Raw genomic sequence first — 15410 nt, forward strand, 5'->3', positions numbered from 1 at the left:
TCTGTCAGTATCGCTTGTACCCACATGAATCAGAAGGAAGGGGTTGTGTATAAGACTTGGCATCTTCTCTGTCACATCATGAATCTTTGCACCTGGAAGATGGCGCACCTCCCGGGACATCTTGTTTCCTCGGCACACTGGTGCCTCTGTCTCGCTCAATAGGGAGTCACCTACCGCCGCCACTCGTCTCTGCCCCCTCTGGGGAATGGCAAGAATCTGTACACTGTACCTTCCAAACCCACCTCAGAGTGTTCTGAGGTCTGCAGCTGCATGGTGCTAACTCCCTAGCAAGAGTTTAAAAGTCACAAAAGCAAGCAAGTGATCTATATGCTTTCCCACCTCACGCAAACAGCTCAGATAAGCAACCAGCCTTGCATTTTTATTAGGGATTGTAGGGAAAGACCTGCCCAAAAAGTTGAAAAACATCTTCATGCATGCGACAACGGCCGCGAGAGTTCTGGTAGCACAAGGATGGAAGACTGAAGAAACCCCAACTAAAGAATTATGGCAAGAAAAATTGATGGACTATGCAGAACTGGCAAAACTGACATATAAGCTACAGGACAAGGATAAATGTGACTTTAAGAATGAATGGGAACCCTTCACAAAGTATCTGAAGACGCAACAAAGCGAACTGGACTCCTTGGCAGGTTTTGAATAAACATTCACAAACTTTTTATTGATAATAATCAGCTAAATAGTTTGAGGATCTATACAACTTTGTAACATGCAGAAAACAGCATTCTTAGAGAAACCGAAGACTGGAACTGAGGGAAGTCGGGGGGTGGGGTGAGGGTGGGTGGGTTTTGTGTGGGAGGGAGGAGGGAGAAAAAATGGGGGGAGGGGGAACAAGGATGATATGTTTTTGGATAATATGTCTTGTTATAATTTTGAATAAAAAAAATAAAAAAAAGATAAGAAACCAGCCTTGATCCAAAAGACACAGTCTCCTCCACCAAACCCTTGAAAACAGCCCTGTTGACATGTCCTGGTCATGAGGTCCCAGAGGCTGCTCACCCTATGACTACCCTCTCTACCACCTTTGCCAAAAAAGGAGTGTTGGTGACCAGTCTGTTGTTCTTACACTTCACTGGGTGTCTAGAGTAGGTTTTTACCACCCTCTTTAATAACAATGGGTATCACTCCATCATTGCAAGTATCCATTTACCATTCTTCTGACCCATTCACACCATCTAGGCCAGCTTTAATAAGCCAGGAAGGATAAAAATCTAATGAGCATGTGGTTGGATAAAAAGGTAATGGGACCCCTGAACATTAGGTCCAGTCATGGCCGACTCTGGGGTTGTGGCGCTCATCTCGCTTTATTGGCCGAGGGAGCCGGTGTACAGCTTCCAGGTCATGTGGCCAGCATGACTAAGCCGCTTCTGGCGAACCAGAGCAGCGCATGGAAACGCCGTTTACCTTCCCGCCGGAGCGGTACCTATTTATCTACTTGCACTTTGACGTGCTTTCGAACTGCATTGTTGGCAGGAGCAGGGACTGAGCAACGGGAGCTCACCCCATCGTGGGGATTCAAACCGCCGACCTTCTGATTGACAAGTCCTAGGCTCAGTGGTTTAACCCACAGCGCCACCCGCATCCCATGTGGTTGGATACATTGCTGAAAATATCCTGTCCACATCCTAAGGGTGTATGAACTGGAACTAATCCGACAACAATGGGCTTGACATTGCGTTAAGACACCTCGGCTGGCACTGTTAGAACAGCGGCATCTGCGAAGCTTTATCTGCAAAGTGTTTAGCCATCTGGTTGGGAGAAACCAGCCCCCAGATAACACAGAACAACTCTGCAGGATAGTTCCCCAAGTGTGCAATGGAGGATCTCTTCACTGTCCTCAGTGCCACAACTCTGAAGATGTGATCAATCAGTTCCTAAGTGAGATCTATGCCTTGATTTTAAATATTTTATTAATTTTTTCAAAAAATAGAAATTAAAGTCCATCTCATCTACCGCAGCTCCTCATGAAACCAAGGGGCAAAATGACTCCACAGCAACAGAGAGTGTGCAGTCGTGTCAAGGGCTCTATGGGTCTCACCATTCCGTAGTGAAACAAAGGCCTCAACAGGATCACCTGCTCTATCCATTTTAGAATTGCCCAGAGCAGTCAGGACTCCATCAGTCTCCAAAGGTGGACCATTCTATCTGGCCTTCTGGCGGTTCCCTCGCTGCAAAAAGCCAAGTTACAGGGAACCAGGCAGAGGGCCTTCTCGGTAGTGGCACCCGCCCTGTGGAACGCCCTCCCACCAGATGTCAAAGAGAAAAACAACTGCCAGACTTTTAGAAGACATCTGAAGGCAGCCCTGTTTAGGGAAGTTTTTAATGTGTAACAGACCATTGTATTTTAATATTTTGTTGGAAGCCACCCAGAGTGACTGGGGAAACCCAGCCAGATAGGCAAGGTATAAATAAATAAATTATTATTATTATTATTATTATTATTATTATTATTATTATTAATCTGGTTCCCAAATCCTGCAGGTTGAGAATCATTGCTGAAAGGCCAAACCTCACCAGGAAGTGGTCTGACCATGACAATGGGGTGATATTAACCCACCCTCCAATTTCCAGGACCACCCCCCACCCCCCGGAGTGAAGACAAAATCAAGGGCATGACTTGCTCTATGCCAGAGCTTTCCAAACCATGTGTCACGACACGTTAGTGTGTCAAACACAACTCCCAGGGCTGGAAAGGGGTTAGTTTAACCTCCAGTTTGCTAGTAAAACTGAATTAACTGTGTTGCAGAATGATGCAAAACTGAATGTTGCAAAATGATACATGTATAAAAAGTGTGTCACCAACGTGAAAAGTCTGGAAAGCTCTGCTCTATGCATTAGACCAGGGGTCAGCAAACTTTTTCAGCAGGGGGCCAGTCCACTGTTCCTCAGACCTTGTTGGGGGCTGGACTGTATTTTGAAAGGGGAAAAAATGAATGAATTTCTATGCCCCACAAATAACCCAGAGATGCATTTTAAATAAAAGGACACATTCTACGCATGTAAAAACACAGTGATTCCCGGACCATCCACGAGCCAGATTTAGAAGGCGGTTGGGCCGGATCTGGCCCTCAGGCCTTAGTTTGCCTATCCATGCTTTAAATCAATGATCATTTGAGGAGGCAATGTAAACCCGAGCAGGACCTGAAGAATCCTCAGTGTGGATGTTGAAGTGGCCCAAACCACAAAACCCCCAACACCACACCTGAGACAACCTTGGTCATGACCGCCAGGGAGACTGATGAGAAGTAGGGTGGGTGGTGCTTTTTACTGCATGAAAGTCATTCCTACACCCCCCTCTCCCTCCCTCCCTCCCTCCCTCCCTCCCTCCCTCCTCTCCCCCCCCCAACATTACAAAGGTGATGCAGATGTCTGCTCTACAGCAGCAAAAATTATACGACGATGAAACATAAAACAGCAGATATTTTTGAATACTATAAAGGCAATTTCATGAGCCCTTTCTTTGTTGGGGGGGAGTTAGAAAAATGAAACTTGCTTGTTTCTTAAGAAACAATCCTTTCGGATCCTTCTGCTGGCAACACTTTGCAGCAATTTGATACCATCAATTATTCAGAGGCAATGGCGAGTTGTTTGGGCATTCCCAAAAGCTTTCAGATCACAATGCAGCAATATTTAATGGTAACATGAAAAATCCAGGGTTTGGCAGCCTGGGAGTTGTGGCTGAACTAATAAATAACAAGATTGAAAATAAAAACTATGCCTTGTCCTGAAACCACATGACAGTGTTCTTGCCTATAATGTAGTATCTCTGAAAAGCCTTAGAATACATTTTGGAAGCGAGCATTTATACTTGTACATTCATATTTTAAAACCTAAGGTTGTTGTTTACAAAAGGGGGGGGGCACAACCCTAACATGAGATCAGCCAAAATAAGCAAGTTAGGATCCGGGAGATCTCTGGCTGAGCCAATGCTATGATTCTTTGTTTATGAACCTTCCTTGATGCCACAAACCTCATTCAGGTTTAAAAATGAAACATGACCTTCTCCATTGAAAAGTGAGTCTTCTAAGCAAAATAGTAACAAGGACCCCGTTATACTTGAAAGGACTCAGTGTACATACTTTTTATTTCCATTAACACAAGCAGATATTCACAAGTCCACTTTTCTTAAGTGACACACCGCTCACATAGGGCGCAATGCAGCCAAAGCAAGCACTTTTCTTGCCCTACTGAATTGTGGGAGATTTCGGCAAATGCTAATCTCTCCCTTTGAAATTGATGGGGTTCACAACTGTTTAGTTTTGTCTGAACTGTATGGCACACCTGTTATCTGAACCCAAGTAAAAAAGTCGCCATTGTCAACAGGTGACAATGCAGCCAGCATTAAGCACTAAGCCTAATTTTCACTGCTTCCCCCGTGCATATACCATATTTTTTCGCTCTATAGGACACACTTTTTCCCCTCCAAAAATTAAGGTGAAATGTGTGTGTGTCCTATGGAGTGAATACAGGCTCCTTGGCTTCAATGATAGCAATGCGAAGCCTCTGAAGTGCAGAGGGAGCGCTCCCTCCGTGCTCCTTGGCTTTGCGTTGCTTTCGCTGAAGCCTGGAGTGCGAGAGAGGTCAGTGCTCACCGACCCCTCTTGCTCTCCAGGCTTCAGGGATAGCTGCCTGAAGCCTTCGAAGCACAGCGTGAGTTCCCACTGCGCTCCAGAGGCTTCAGGTTCCTTTCGCTGAAGCCAGGAGAGCAAGACTCTCCTGGCTTCAGCAGAGAGGGAGAGCCTTCGACCAAGCGGGAGGCGAAATGGAAGGGGCTCCATTTCTCCTGCTGCTTCGCTGAAGGGGCGGTGAGCAGAGAGGGGGAGATTTTTTTTTCTTGTTCTCCTCCTCTAAAACAAGGTGCGTCCTATGGTCCAGTGCGTCCTATAGAGCGAAAAATATGTAGTTTGCTTTGGTCTGTGGCTTATTATGGAGCACCCAGCTGCCTAGGACCTAAACTCCTGCTATGGTCCCATGAATGCCAGCTGATCAAGGAAACAGAATACCTTCTAGTCTAGCCATCCTCAGACAGGTGCCACCCAGCTTTGATTTTGGACTGCAACTGCCATCACCCCTGGCAATTGGCCATGTTGAGGGAATTGAAGCAAAACATCTGGAAGGCACCAGTTTGGAGACCAATTTGTAGAATTGGGCACACTTGGAGCAAATTCGGAATGAGCAAGTTTTGATTCTATCTGCTGTTTGGTCTAATTATAAGTTCCACATCTTTTCTTAATTCTTTTCCCATGTTTGCCTTTCTCCATCAATAATTTTTAAAAATGCATCTTGAGTAAGCAGCAAAATAATGAGAGCTGCTTCCTTTTCCTTTGAGTGAGACGTTAACATATGGTGAAATTCTCAGCCTTGCTGGTACTGACAATACATTTTTGTCTCTGGATGTTCTATTTGAAAATAACACACAAAGGAAACCGACTCGGCTTCCAGATGGTAAATTGTTTTCTTTAGCAACTGTTACTCTTTCTTGATGCGAAGACATTTAATTTGGTGTTTCTTGAGAGTTTGGAAAACCTGCATCAATTTAAAGTTTTTGAGTTGAGGTAAAATTCTAGATTACTTCTCCCCAATTATTTGCAGGCGGAGGGGGTGCTTTTAATAGATCAAGCAGATATTCCACAGCAACATGATTCAGGCTTTGTTTCATCTTTTTCAAGAAGTGGGAAGTGGTGAGCAATCTCTTCAGAACCAGCCTCGGCTGAGAAATTCTGCTGCAATGTGAAATTATATACCGTATTTTTTGCTCTATAAGACTCACTTTTTCCCTCCTAAAAAGTAAGGGGAAATGTGTGTGCGTCTTATGGAGCGAATGCAGGCTGCACAGCTATCCCAGAAGCCAGAACAGCAAGAGGGATTGCTGCTTTCACTGCGCAGCGATCCCTCTTGCTGTTCTGGCTTCTGAGATTCAGATTATTATTTTTTTCTTGTTTTCCTCCTCCGAAAACTGGGTGTGTCTTGTGGTCTGGTGCGTCTTATAGAGCGAAAATACGGTACATATCTGCTTATTCTTTTAAAAGTTGACAATGAGTGAGAGGCAGCAATTCCTGGCAGAGCTGGTTCTCCCAAGCTTCATCTCTCGGCATCCAACACAATCATCTAAAAAAAACACACCCTTCTCCCATCTCCTTGGCTACAGCCAGCCTTTCAACTCAATCCAGCACGAGATATCTATGCACAGAGGCAGGCTAGAAAACCAGCTTTAGACTCACATCTGCACCACAATATGCCATGCTCTGCCAGAGGCGAGTACTCCAAGACCAGAGACCCAATGTCAGATGGGAACAAGCCAGAGTCAGAGTAGTGTAGTCCCAGAAAGGCAAGTGTCAAGGTTTCAGAGGTGAAAGCAAATGAGCAGCTGAGTCAGAGGCAAGCAGCACAGTAAAAGACAAGAGAAAAGTTCAGGTTCCAGAAAGAGGAGCTTCCAGAAAGAAGGTTCCAGAAAGAGGAGGTTCCAGAAAGAGGAGCAGATGAACTGGAGGGTAAGCAGTCTAGTCCAAAGGCCAGATTCCAGAAGCAGTGATTAGATGTGGATACAAGGTCCTGCCCTCTGCCTGCCCCTCAAAACTGGCACGTCACATGGGACTGGGCCTCAGCGACGGCAGCCTCTCCTTCTCGTCCGTTCTCCAGCAGCCACTATGAGCTGCCCAAGGGAAGAAGAGAAGAGTTTGGATTTGATATCCCGTTTTATCACTACCCGAAGGAGTCTCAAAGCGGCTAACATTCTCCTTTCCCTTCCTCCCCCACAACAAACACTCTGTAAGCTGAGTGGGGCTGAGAGACTTCAGAGAAGTGTGACTAGCCCAAGGTCACCCAGCAGCTGCATGTGGAGGAGCGGGGACACGAACCCGGTGTTAAGTTGTGGGTGAACATATCGGACGACACAGTGATTCTTCAAACAGCTCTTGTTTATTCACAGGCAAGGACAGAACTGAACTGAAGGGCTCAGTCAGCTTGCTTATATTGAGCTCCAGTACCACGTGACTGTAACAACTTTCTAAAACTATCCAATCACTGAACATCACTTTCGATCCTTCATTTGCATAACTATTTACAATATCCCCCTGCTGGCCCAGGGTGAGAACTTCAGTACATAACACCTGGTTCCCAGATTACGTGTCTACCGCTCTTAACCACTACACCACACTGGCTCCCAAGAGGCTGGCAGCAACGGCCATGGAGAGGCACCTGCTCCCTTGCAACTGCCACTGCTGCAGCTCAGAACAAGCACCGACTGTCAGGTGTGTGTTGCAGGAGCCAGCCCCTGTGACCAATAGAACTTTGCAGGACTGGGGTCTTCCTAAGTTTGTTCTGAAGAGGCAAGGTGCGGCCTCACAGGTGAGGCCGAATGGTAACTCACAGCACCTGGTGGCAAGAGCTGGGAAGGGATATAAGGTCAGCATTTCCCTTCGGCTCTTTGCCACAGCAACATGCTTCCTGCCTTGCTATGTTTGGCTTCTTGCTTCCTGATCCTTGAACCTCGGCTTCTTGACTTCTTGCTTCTTGATCCTCGGACCCCTGACTTCGTGACTCCTGGCTCTCTGACCCTCGGACTCTTGGCTTCCTGACTCCTGGCTTCTGGACCCTCATTCCTGCTCCCACCCCGCCATCTTGCCCCCAGTCCTGACGTCCCCTGCTGGGACTTCGATCACCTGTGAACCGGACCATGACACCGACTCATCCTCTTCCCTGAGCTTTGTGGTGGCAGCACTGGCAAAGGAAACAGGGACATTCCAGGATAAAATTAGAAGCTGGGATAGCATTATCAAATCCAGGACTGTCCCTGGAAAATAGGGACACTTGGAAGGTATGTGTTAAGCCAGTTGATGAAGCTTATAAACCTGCCCAGGTGGTATCTCTAGGTGATACATTGCAGCTCTTAGATATGCTGCCTTAGTGGTACACAAAGTATGGCACTGGAACTTAATTTAAGGAAAATCTTCTACATGCACCAAGCAAATGAGCTCTTTGCTTCTGCAGGAAACAACCACACCATTCACTTGAATGACTTCAGAAGGGCAGAAACATGAATTCCACACATGATCTTTTATGTGTTGGGCCTAATCAATGGCTGCCAGAGAAGGCACATGGAAAACACATGGATGTAGCAATTTCACAGCAGTGAATCTGGAAACCCCAAATCCTAGACTCAAGACCACCTCTCCAGGCTCATTTAGAAAGCGTACCAGGAGAATCCCCAAACCATCGCTAGCATTCAACACAAGGAACACACAATCAAGACTCAGTTGCCACCTCAGCTTCCTCTTCATCTTCCAAACTGGTGTTGACAATGGACCAAATCTCCAACTGGAAGGACTTCAGCCAACACTGGCCAGCTCACAAGCAAAGTGAGGCATTTGTAATGGCTGAAGAGGGGGGAGTGAGAACACAGAGATTAAGGCCAGCAAGGAGGAGAGGACACTTGTGTAGGCAAGGAAGGACTCACAGAAGAAAGAAGTTACTTCACCACCTTAACAAACTTGGCCTGGGAATGTACATATTCTACATTGTTCACACACAAAAGATTTTTTTTTTATTTGCATAGATATAGAAAAACTGATAAATATCTATAAAAATGAGAAATGGCTCACTCGAAGTTCGTTTTTAGGTTCTGCAATGGGATTTAAAAGTAAGCCATACAGCAGAAAAATCACCTCTTTAAAATGCAGCAGTTAGATGTTCCAACAACAAATGGTTTCATTATTCATTATTCACAGAAGGAAAATCTTTTACCTTTAAAACAGAACAGCCTATTTTGAAGAACACAGCTGTGATGCTAGGTTTAAAATACCGTATTTTTTGCTCTATAAGACGCACCAGTCCACAAGACGCGCCTAGTTTTTGGAGGAGGAAAACAAGAAAAAAAATATTCTGAATCTCAGAAGACAGAACAGCAAGAGAGATAGCTGCGCAGTGAAAGCAGCAATCCCTCTTGCTGTTCTGGCTTCTGGGATAGCTGCGCAGCCTGCATTCACTCCATAAGACGCACACACATTTCCCCTTACTTTTTAGGAGGGAAAAAGTGAGTCTTATAAAGCAAAAAATACGGTATGTTTAGCTCTCTGTCAGTAACTGCTAAATCCAGACTTCGGGCTCCTCCAGACAACCTATTTATTGAGCAGTGATACTGATTTGCTCACTCAAAGTATACATGGAGGTTAAATTATATTAAGTCTTTATTGAGCATTAATTCTGATCGTTTTTGTGGGGAGGTTATACATCAATGAGCATTCATCCTGATTGGACTGCAGCACGTTGATACATCTTCCACTTGATTATTTCTTCGATGTACAAAACTGCTGTTAGAATGTTCCTCTTTTCTTTCATTTTGGTAACCTCCCTACTTGTCTTACATCATCATCCTCCAGGACTACAACGCATAATAATTTGATATTAAAAATTATTTGTCATCCTGTTGGTTCTGAAACTTTTATATATGATTTACTTTGACAGTGATTTCAATAACGTGCTGATTTTATGAGCAACAAAAAACTATTAGCCACTTTAATGGGGCGGTTTTTTTTTTTAAAAAAAAATCTTAATAATAATTTTTATTAGTTTTCAATTACAATCCAATAGTAGCCTCATTATAACAATACCAATTTATAATACAATTACTAATACCATTTTTATATATATAAAAAGATTAAACCAAATTATGTCACAGAAGGTTTCATTTGGCAGACAATTCTTTTAAAGAAAAATGTATTTGTGTCACTTACGAGTATTGTCATATTTGTCTTGTTGAATAAGGATGCCTTTTTAATTTATTTGTAATAATAAAAAAATGCTTCAGTAAGTCTTTATTTGCATTTAAAATATTAAAGACTTATTTCCCAGATGCTCTAAGTGGCTCAGAATGGATAATTAGCATATTTATAGGCAGACAGGACAGAAATCTTTGAAATATTTAATAAAAAATTATATCAATAAAATACAAATTTAAACAGCAAAATTAATCCCTAAACAAAGAAGAAGACCCGATCTATACACAGCATGATAAGTAAACAGTATCTACTGACTTTCAGCTTTTTAACCAGACAGGCCAAAAGCTGGCTAGAGAATGAAATGTTGCAACCCTTTCTAACAGAGTTGGACCATACATTGGAAGTAAGATCATTAATGTGCAGGATCACAGCTGCTTTGTTCCGCCCTGGACTTGACTTGGCATGGTGAAACGCTCTCCTCTCTAACCCTGAGCATAGCTGTCAACTTACAGATTTGAAAATAAGGGACCAGCAGCCTCGAATATAAGGGATCAGCAGCCAAAATAAGGGATTTTCCAATCACAGGTATGTTCAACTTCTGAGCTCCTCCAAGCCAAAGGCAGAAAGCCCAGCCAGCAGCCAAACAAAGCCTCAAGGGGTGGTTCCCACAGCGCAGCAACCCGGCAAAGGGGATGCAGCAAGGAAAACCACTGTCACCTCTCCGCTGGGAAGCGCTGAGCAAAGGCAAGTCCCCAGGCAACGCGGCTGATTTGATCGGTGCAAGGCATGCAAGCTCCACTCCCCAGTCGTTCTTAGACTCCTTATTGGGTGAGCAACGCAGCCAAGCAACACAGTTGGAGCCTCCCTCCTCCCTGGCCGGCAGGGAGGGAGGGAGAGGAGCTGCTTCCTTTGAAACCCGGGAAATTTAAGGGACCTCATCAATAAGGGACAGCAGCAGGACACAGCGCTGGGATAAGGGAGTTTCCCCACCAAATAAGGGACGGTTGACAGCTATGACCCTGAGCTGTAGTCAAGAGTAGACCTTGGCTTCTTTCAAGTTTAATTGCAGTGGGGGCCATTTTGGGCTGTGACATCTGAAATCTACACTGTAATATAACCAACAGAAGGTTTCTTTGAAGCCTAATTGAAGCACAGGGACATTTTCAAAGAACTCACCCTCCCCAGCTGTGACCTCCTCCTGAAATTGTCGCCCCCCCCCACAATAAGACTTGAAGGGGGCTTCTTTTGAGCCTAATTTGACCAGGGGTGGGGTGGGGAGACACAGGACCCCACAGGTACCAGGGAAGGCCTCTGTAGGTGTAGGTTTGCTCCCTGTGGCAATCTATGTTCTGGAAGTTGACCAATATATATTTAACGTGAATTGTGCCCGTATAAGGAATCACTGTTTTGGGTTTTCAGAGGGGTAGGGTTTCAACATTTCATCAATTTAATACCACTGTTACATATATACATATAAATATACATATACATATAAACGTATTACATTTTTACCTATGGGACGCGGGTGGCGCTGTGGGTAAAACCTCAGTGCCTAGGACTTGCCGATCGTATGGTTGGCGGTTCAAATCCCCGCGGCGGGGTGAGCTCCCGTCATTCAGTCCCAGCTCCTGCCCACCTAGCAGTTCAAAAGCACTCTTAAGTGCAAGTAGATAAACAGGGACCGCTTTATAGCGGGAAGGTAAACGGCGTTTCTGTGTGCTGCGCTGGTGCTGGCTCGCCAGCTGCAGCTTCGTCACGCTGGCCACGTGACCCAGAAGTGTCTTTGCACGGCGCTGGCCCCCGGCCTCTAGAGCGAGATGAGCACACAACCCTAGAGTCGGACACGACTGGCCCGTATGGGCAGGGGTACCTTTACCTACATTTTTACCTAAGGATTTGTTACATTTTAAGAGTTTCCAATTTTTTGTGTTCACAATAAATGGAAAAATGGTTGCCATTTCGAATTTATGGTAATCAAAACTAAGCTGATCTACATGCATCTTATTAGCACAATTATAAAAAGAAAAGAAAAGGGTAGTTTGAAAGCAAGAATAGGAATAAAATAAAGCGTATATGAAGGTGTGAAACTGAAACAGAAGTGTGACTGAAGTGTTTCATTATTTGAAACACTTAAAACTACATATATTCCACCAAGCTGGTGAGCAGTATTTTCTCCAAAATACTGCCTGAGGTTCATCATGACACTTTCCTGAATTCTGCATGTAAAAGACTTAAAGTATATGTCAGTAAGATGATGAACCCAAGTATTGTGAAAAATAATCACAATGACAAAATCTGCAAAATCTGCTCTCCACTAGAGCGTACAATTTTTAGCCTGCTCTCTTATTTCCTTAATGTCCTAAAGGGTTAACAATTAGAAACCTCACATATGAGTTAAAGTCACAATGGGAGCATAAAACTGTTGACGATGGGTGTTAGAATCATAGAATCATAGAATCATAGAGTTGGAAGAGACCACAAGGGCCATCGAGTCCAACCCCCTGCCAAGCAGGAAACACCATCAGAGCACTCCTGACATATGGTTGTCAAGCCTCTGCTTAAAGACCTCCAAAGAAGGAGACTCCACCACACTCCTTGGCAGCAAATTCCACTGTCGAACAGCTCTTACTGTCAGGAAGTTCTTCCTAATGTTTAGGTGGAATTTTCTTTCTTGTAGTTTGGAACCATTGCTCTGTGTCCGCTTCTCTGGAGCAGCAGAAAACAACCTTTCTCCTTCCTCTATGTGACATCCTTTTATATATTTGAACATGGCTATCATATCACCCCTTAACCTCCTCTTCTCCAGGCTAAACATGCCCAGCTCCCTTAGCCGTTCTTCATAAGGCATCGTTTCCAGGCCTTTGACCATTTTGGTTGCCCTCCTCTGGACACGTTCCAGTTTGTCAGTGTCCTTCTTGAACTGTGGTGCCCAGAACTGGACACAGTACTCCAGGTGAGGTCTGACCAGAGCAGAATACAGTGGCACTATTACTTCCCTTGATCTAGATGCAATACTCCTATTGATGCAGCCCAGAATTGCATTGGCTTTTTTAGCTGCCGCATCACACTGTTGGCTCATGTCAAGTTTGTGGTCAACCAAGACTCCTAGATCCTTTTCACATGTACTGCTCTCAAGCCAGGTGTCACCCATCTTGTATTTGTGCCTCTCATTTTTTTTGCCCAAGTGCAATACTTTACATTTCTCCCTATTAAAATTCATCTTGTTTGTTTTGGCCCAGTTCTCTAATCTGTCAAGGTCGTTTTGAAGTGTGATCCTGTCCTCTGGGGTGTTAGCCACCCCTCCCAGTTTGGTGTCATCTGCAAATTTGATCAGGATGCCCTTGAGTCCATCATCCAAGTCGTTGATAAAGATGTTGAATAAGACCGGGCCCAAGACAGAACCCTGTGGCACCCCACTAGTCACTCTTCTCCAGGATGAAGAGGAACCATTGATGAGCACCCTTTGGGTTCGGTCAGTCAGCCAGTTACAAATCCACTGAGTGGTAGCATAGTCAAGACCACATTTTACCAGCTTCTTTACAAGAATATCATGGGGCACCTTGTCAAATGCCTTGCTGAAATCAAGGTAGGCTACATCCACTGCGTTCCCTTCATCTACCAGGCTTGTAATTTTGTCAAAAAACGAGATCAGGTTAGTCTGACATGACTTATTTTTCAGAAATCCATGCTGACTATTGGTGATCACAGCATTCCTTTCTAGGTGCTCACAGACTGTTTGCTTAATGATCTGCTCCAGAATCTTCCCTGGTATTGATGTCAGACTGACTGGGCGGTAATTATTTGGGTCCTCTCTTTTCCCCTTTTTGAAAATAGGGACAACATTTGCCCTCCTCCAGTCTGCCGGGACTTCGCCTGTTCTCCAGGAATTCTCGAAGATGACTGCCAGTGGTTCTGAGATCACATCTGCCAGTTCTTTTAATACTCTTGGATGCAGTTCATCTGGCCCTGGAGACTTGAATACATCTAAACTAGCCAAGTATTCTTGTACTATCTCCTTAGTTATTCTGGGCTGTGTTTCCTCTGCTGAATCATTTGCTCCAAATTCTTCAGGTCGGGCATTGTTTTCTTTATCGGAGAAGACTGAGGCAAAGAAGGCATTGAAGAGTTCAGCCCTTTCTGTGTCCCCTGTTTGCATTTCACCATCTTCTCCTCTGAGTGATCCCACTGTTTCTTTGTTCTTCCTTTTGCTACGAACATACGAACATGTTATCTTCCTTATTCCAAGATAGAGAACTTCAATTTACAAAACAAAATATAAGTATAAAGGAAAATCATAGAAAAGGAAGATTGAAAAGGAATTAATGAAAAAGAAATAAGAAGGGCTGCCAGTTCTCTGTCTGCCAATTATGTATGTAACAATTATTCAAAATGTTCAGAATATGGACTCCAAGATAACATCTGGCTATACTATTGTCCAGCTCTTTCTCCATCTGCTAGACGAAGGTTTTTCAATCTTCATTCCCAGTCCTCTCGCATCTACCTTCCTCCCAAAAAAAGTCCAAAAGAAGCTCTTCATTTTTTATTATCTTTACATGTCAATCATAGTTCTTATCTGACCCCGTATTATGAATTTCTCTACAAGGGTTCCAACAAATCCCAACAGTGTTGTAGTCCATAATTATTTGTTATATCTTCACACCCAATTCCATATACTCCAGTCCTATTGGCCATTATACTATATCCTGATGAATGTCTTCTTCTGAGCATAAGAGGTGAATCCATGATGCCCCACTTATCTCAAAAGGGAGCTTTGACAATCAAGATTTATGCCTTGATTGCTTCTGATCACTGCGTAATTATTTCTGCTGACAGAAGTGTCAGCGGTCAATGATTAATCCACCGTCTTCCTCCCCGGAAGTTCCCGGGATGTTGTTGTTTTTGTTTATTACTACTTTATATATTTTTGTGTTCTTCTATTGTTATCCGCACTGTGATCCTTGGAGGAAGGATGGGTGTACAGTAATTTAATAAATAATAATATTAACATTAATAAATAATGCAGCCAAGAATTCTATTTCCACAGAGGCGAAAATAATAAGTTCCCCTATTCCTAGAACAGGACTTCTACGTCCCTGCTATCATTCATTCATTCATTCGTAAGTAAATAAATAATAAAATTTCTGAGCAAAGTTTCACACAGGTAACATCAGCGTCTTAACAGACTGTGCTTCCTTCAGCACTCGAGTCTTTGAAGTGGAACTGAGAGAAAGCACAGACAGACACGCACACCCAGCAAATGTCTTTTTTAGTACAGAGCTCATAATTTGATTCTATTTTCTGCACTTAGCAACCAATGAGCTGAGTAAATGTACTCCTCTTGCCACAGGGGTGAGGGGTGAACAGAGGGTAGTGTAGTAGTTTGAGGGAATCCTGGAGCAAACGGCTTGGCCACCAGGGTCTCTGCAAGAGTGACAAAAAGCTTTACAATGAAGATTCTAGCTAGAACCGCCCAACTGACTTCTCTTTCGTTACTTAAACAGCAGAGACACGTAACAGGCTCTTTTCGAAAGAGAGAAAAGGGTTCAAACGCTGTTTGTTGTGCTGTGGCAGATGGGCTCTGCTGCTTCCAAGATAACAGTAAGGAACCCCCCCCCCCCAAGAGACATAGCAAAACCCTTGAGCATTGCTAGAGTGCCTCCTGGCTGCTATTAAATC

The 15410-nt window shown here is 44.1% G+C and overlaps 1 protein-coding gene across 8 annotated transcripts in view; it reads right to left on the reverse strand.

Moving 5' to 3' along the window:
• The window catches only part of ENOX1 (ecto-NOX disulfide-thiol exchanger 1), a 309881-nt gene that overhangs the window by 102103 nt on the left and 192368 nt on the right, over positions 1-15410 (reverse strand). The gene's annotated exons all lie outside the window — the stretch shown is intronic.

This window comes from Podarcis erhardii (assembly GCF_964252035.2).
Source record: "Podarcis erhardii genome assembly, chromosome: 8".
In the NCBI taxonomy this organism is placed as follows: Eukaryota; Metazoa; Chordata; class Lepidosauria; order Squamata; family Lacertidae; genus Podarcis; species Podarcis erhardii.